The sequence below is a fragment of the Aulonocara stuartgranti genome, assembly GCF_965226115.1.
Source record: "Aulonocara stuartgranti genome assembly, chromosome: 9".
Lineage (NCBI taxonomy): Eukaryota > Metazoa > Chordata > Actinopteri > Cichliformes > Cichlidae > Aulonocara > Aulonocara stuartgranti.
The window spans coordinates 9,024,713-9,030,698 of NC_138960.1; the positions used below are offsets into that span (position 1 = coordinate 9,024,713).

At 41.3% G+C, this 5,986-nt stretch overlaps 1 long non-coding RNA gene across 1 annotated transcript; it reads left to right on the top strand.

The window, feature by feature from the left end:
- The first annotated feature begins 542 nt into the window (after positions 1-542).
- On the top strand, positions 543-3,387 carry LOC309713991. The gene is made up of 3 exons (XR_014278778.1): positions 543-617; positions 1,426-1,547; positions 3,374-3,387. It is a non-coding gene; the product is annotated as an uncharacterized lncRNA (long non-coding RNA).
- Positions 3,388-5,986: the final 2,599 nt, after the last annotated feature.

A 5,986-nucleotide genomic window follows, 5' to 3' on the forward strand; every position in this document is an offset into this window, starting at 1 on the left:
TCATGAATGGCCATTAAATGTCTTGAGGTTTAATTACCTAATTATGCTACTAGTGAACTACTTTAGCAGGCCAAGCAATTTCACTTAACTCTTTGTATTTTGTCATTGTGCTTAAGGGTGTTAGAGTTTAAGAAGGCTGTTGTGTTTTCCTGCCATTGCAACTGCACTAAATACATCAATTGTAAAGCTCTAGTCCCGCTCCACCAGCATTCTGGTCAATGTGAGATTCATAGACTACAGTAATCCTGATGACCTGCAGCTGGAAGGGGAACTTTTTTATGTACATCGGCCCATTGTGAGTCAGTCCACAGTACTGTAGAGAAACAGTTATAACTCAGGTGCATGGTATATTAGTTTAAATAAGGTTTATTCACTGGAGTTACAAGCTAGCGATATTTTGTGCTGGAGATGGTAAGTGGATAAGTGAATACAGTTAACCCCCTGCAACTCTGGCTAACTCAGGGCTAACATGTCAACATCCATTGTTAGCATTAGAGAAGAATCATGTGTACAGCCTTCACTGTGAGGACAGGGTGTGTGGGGCTAAGGCAATGTTGCCTTAGTAACACCTAATGTAATGTATCAAATATGTAAATGCTCAATTTAAATGCTGCGAGGTGTGTAGAAATTATGTAAGAGCAACTAATAATGCTAATATTATGCTCAAAACCAGCACTAAATAGGAGAATAAACAGTTACTAGCTAAAGTTACTAGCTACTAGCTAAAATGAAACCGGTACAAGCTAAAGAGCAAAATATTTGAATATCTGAATGGGGTCACAGCAGATGGCCGCCCCTCCCTGAGTCTGGTTCTACCAGAGGTTTCTTCCTGTTAAAAGGGAGTTTTTCCTTCCCACTGTTACCAAAGTGCTTGTTCATAGGGGGTCATATGATTGTTGGGTTTTTCTCTGTATGTATTATTGTAGCGTCTACCTTACAATATAAAGCGACTTGAGATGACTGTCGTTGTGATTTGGCGCTGTATAAATAAAACTGAATTAAATTGAATTTAATGATGTGAGTATAGACAGAACTAAAAGATAAACTAAAATGTCTGTCAGTACGAATGTTGCTCCATAAACTATTTAACAGTTCTGTTAGCCAAGTAACAAAAGTCACGTTCCAGGTAATTTGACTGGTAAATAAGTAAAATTAGTTTTTACTCAAGAACACAACTGATTTAAGTGACTTGTGCAACTCTATGCTACTTTTTGAAAAGTATTGCAGAGTTGTTTATGTAGCATGGAGTCTTAGAAGCTGATGCGATAAATTATACTAATTTCAGTTCAGAGCAACCATTTAAAAATCTGCCTAAAGCAGTCAAGCAGACTGGATAATCCATCTCTGTTAATCTTTTCTTTATTGGGTTCCAATTAATTTCCCTTTCATTTCATGGCTCATTATTGCACTCTGTGTGTTCATCAGTTTGCATCTCACCTGTAACGACCTGAGTGGGAAGGCAGAAGGAGGCTCAGCGTAGCTGGACTGGGTCCAAAACACACTAAAACGGACCTTCATTACAGAACACTACTGCAGATGGTGCAATGGTAAGCATACCACAGATTGCTCTGTTTCGAATGTTTTGCTGTTGGCACTTTTTCACCAGGACTAAATTGAGTCTAATCATAATGTATATGTATGGGACACGTGATTCACGTGCTTTAACTTGGGCAATGTACAACATAAGAGCAGGGCAGGATATTGGAAAGCCTGGCCTCTTCTCTTTCAGCTGAACGCAAACACACGCCACTTTGGGATAATTGGAACTATGCAGAGGAGGTCTAGATAAAGGGTTTATGGGAGTGAAAAGGTTGAATCAAAAAGGCTGCCTGAATGACTTGTCTCTGACTCTGCTGTGATTGACACTCTAAATGCAGTCGTGACAGGGGAGCTGGAGCTCCAGCTTAGGGAAAGCTTCTGCCTGGGGTTTTCCTGCTCCCTTGTTTTTAATTAGCCACGCTGAAACCTGTAACTGGAGCTGGGGCTTAAACAAATTTAATTGCTACATAATAGCTAGTTTAATACAATTGTGGAGCAATTAGGATGGATATTTGTTGCCTGCTGGCATAATAATGCTCACGGTGTCTCACCTCCCGCTTCCTTGCAGTATTGAAGTGTTTTCTGCCAGGGAATTTCTCTGTGGGCACTGGGCACAGATGTGCTCCTGAGTACAGCATATGCGGCTCAGGCTCCATCAAAAACATTGCTCCAGAGTAGCATTTACTTAGTCATTCTCCAGTCCTGCAAAAATATCCCAATTAGAATTAATTACTCTCTCTCTCCAGACTGTGGTTTGACTTCCACATATCCCAAAGATAAGCTTAGCACGCCATATGCAATTTGTTATGGACAGTTGTGGTGAAATTTCCTGTGCTGATTTGTGGAATTCACTTTCGTGGCATGTCTATTCAAGATTTTGATTGCATAGCATACTGTACCAAACTATAGTGTGACTGCAGCACCATCAGCTATACGACTGTCACAGCTGTCAAATGTCTCATTACCCCATGTCAAGTCAAAGGTGTGTTCATATTTATGTCATGAGGCTGTGTGGGAAATGGTGCTACAATCCATTATTTATTGAAAGGATGGTGACAGACAATGTACCTGAGGAAGTCTGAAAAGTGGAAAAATAACATTCCTCTCCCTTAATAAGCCTGTCTTGTCAAACATTTATGATACAGAAAGAAAACAAGGGCAGAGGCGTGCGTTTATTGACATCATGATTGGGGAAGACTGTCATAGGACACAGGTTGGAGAGACGACCAAAGTAAAATCAGGCATTGTGTTCGGAGGGAGCGCTTACTAGTGAAATGTCTCAAGGTCTTTTGAAAAGAGCAACAGGCTGGGTTTCACGTGTGAAGGCTATAACCCATAGCTCTTCCCAGGACATGCAAGAGCCTCACTCATATGCCAAATTCCTATAATTTGAAAAAAGAGAAAAAATACATATACGTGTGTTGTCATGGTCACTGGTTCTGCATGTGATGACTCTTTTTGCTTATAATACATCCAGTGTATATGTTAATATATGTATAATGTGTAATGTATATGTTACGTAGATATAATCTTTCATTCTAATGATTATGTTATTAAATACTATCTGTGCAGACTGAATGCTGCAGCTATGTAAAAAGTGCAGAACACAGTGTTTGGTAACAAATGAGACCTCTCCTGTGGGTGGTAAAACATTAAAGTTAGTGATATGAGAGGCTTTGGTAATTTATGATAAATAATGCAGATAGCTGCGAGCCTCAGTTCATCATTAGTAAAAATGTTGCCGCAATTTAGCAAATAAGGCAAACAGAAGAATAATGCATGTCTTTCTTGGTGCTTCAATTATTGATACAGACTCTAATTACACAATTATCAGGCAAATGGAGCTGGGTATTTGAGGGGCACACGGCGCAGTGCTCTGAAAGCCATAATTGGGATCTGATGGTCAGGGGCCGCTCATTAATTGACCCCTGCTGATCTGAGCTGAACAGAACCTTCAATAGAGGGCCGTTAACTATGGAACATTCACAAGAACTGTAAGTGAAGATGGCAGCAACCACTCTCTGCTGGAGCTGCTGTCAGTTGGAACTGTGGGAGGATGATTGGGAAGGGCTGGTAACACACTTTTCCAAACCCCCTATCCAGCTGCAACATCGGCAAACAATGAGTGGAGACGGCTTACGGCGAGCAAGTTCTCTTTGAAACTGGAGATTCAAACAGAGAATGGCGTGTCTGTGCCAGCATCGAGACGCAATGCCTGCTGAGCCCTTGGGGCTTTGGCCAGACAGACGCGGTGTCCAGAGGTGGCGTACACTTACTGGTTAACAGATATTTGGGAAGCACATTGGCACCTGGTGTACATCCTCTACTGAGCCAAAATAGTTGTGTGGCCTACAATAGCAATGGCAGATAACAGCAAAAACATAAATTATGTTACAGTAACTTCATGCAAAGTCCCCACCATGATTTGCCACACTACATGGCAATGCAATATGTGGCCAGGAAGAGATGAAGGGGGGTAGAAAGGATGGGGAAGCAGTTCATGTTAGCTGAGTTTGATGTTTTATTCGGGAACTGGCCCAGTGACCAGGCAGCCGTCCAGTAAGCTGTCCAGCCACCCCATCAACCAGACAAATGAACAAAGTGTTTGTGAAAAGACATCAGCAGGGGACACCCTGCACCTGGGGCTGAGTAAACTTTTTTCGTCCTTTTAAAAAACTTACCCTCTTTCTTTCTGGTCTCTCTTTTTTTGTCACCAGGGGGTATAACACACTTTGAAAAAGAAAACATTTCCTACCAGCTTGCCTTAAGACAAGCCTTTGTTTCTTTCTTACCACCTCCTGTTGGCTGAATGCTATTTAATAGTCTGCTGATAATGTTCCTTTTCCGTTGCTAAGTCCACAACCACTTCTGCATGAGGAGCAAAGCTGGGGGAGTCTGTTGATAGCAAGCATAAATCAGCAGCACGCTACTTGAGTTTTCCAGATGGTGGCCATAATGGATATATACTGAAGCATATATTTAGACATACTGTGATTGACCAGGAGACACGAGAGTCCAGAGGTCAGAATGTTTATGTCCCTCGTGATTATACGTCATTGACGTTCAAGACAGTAGTGAACATTTGGATGATGCACAGGGGGTATGGCTCCATCCTGCGAAAACACTGAGCCCACAGGGAAATGTGGATTAATTGTTTGACCCCCTCAACCTCAGCAACGTAGCATACCGGCAGCTATCTTTATGTGTGAGCCTGCACTATTTTCTCTCTTGCATCATGCTTGCATCATTACTTAGCCAGCAACTGCATATCCCTTCTCACCTTAAAGTGCCTCAAAAGTAACTTCAAATTGGAAGATATATTTAAATTTTCAGGAAATGAGAGATTTTTTTCTCTGAATATTCCTCCTCGGGGGTATTCTGAGAGACACTGTGCAACCTGACGAATGCATTCGCTGGATTGCTGCAAATAAACTCGAAAATGTTCCATTATTTAGAAAAAATAGGATTGGTCTTTTTTTTAATAGAGCACAGGACAAACTAAAGATTTTCAAAGCAGCAGTTTAATATCTGGAAAACATGTTCATGAAAGGTCAAAGAGGTGGATTGGAGATTAAAGATCAGTCAGTTCCAAATCTGTTTAGTGCATTTAAAGCAAAATCAAGCTGTTTTGTGGTAATTCTTTAGCTTTCCTTGGGTACATACAGACGTAAACCAGCACATCTGGTGTCTGTTTAATCCATACAAAAACAATGTTGCTGCTTGTTATGATGCTGCTTAATTTTTCTGGATGAAAATAAGATAAGTGATATTTGTCTCTTTAGCTATATCATTAGCATTACATTAGCCTTCCAAATATAAAACATTACCTTTCCAAAATAAAAAAAATAAAAAAGAACTAAAGCTAAAACAACAGCAACACATTTTTTGCTTTGTACCTCAAGGTTCTGAACATTATGACTACTACACACTGATCAGGCATAACACTATACATGCAGCGAATGTCCAATGAGCGGACGGCTGGCTGTGCCGCGTAACGACCGCATTACCGGCTAGAAAAGCCGCGGAAATGGAAGCAGCTGACATACAGAGCAATGCAACTGGGAGTGCGAATAATTGCTGGAATTTAATCCATACCACCCTTTGTACAAAGCTAAACCATATTGTCTATTGCCCTACACTGTGACAGTAATGTGCTCGTTCGTTGCAGTGTAACTGCAGGACGACTGAAGCTGTCTTAACGTTAACGCAAGCGGTTTTAACGAGCGTTCCGTCTGTACGTTAAACATTAGTGTTACGTTAAAGTGTTCCGCCGGCGAGCGTAGGCTACCTATTTTGCCAAGCGGACTTCTCTATAATGTCATGCAAGAAAAAGGCCCTGGCTATTTCCTGAAGCGGAAGCCACGATGAGGGAATCTCATGGATCACATCCATGGACAGGCGGTCAAGCATTTTCATACAGTGTACAACCGCATCTCTGTCATCACTA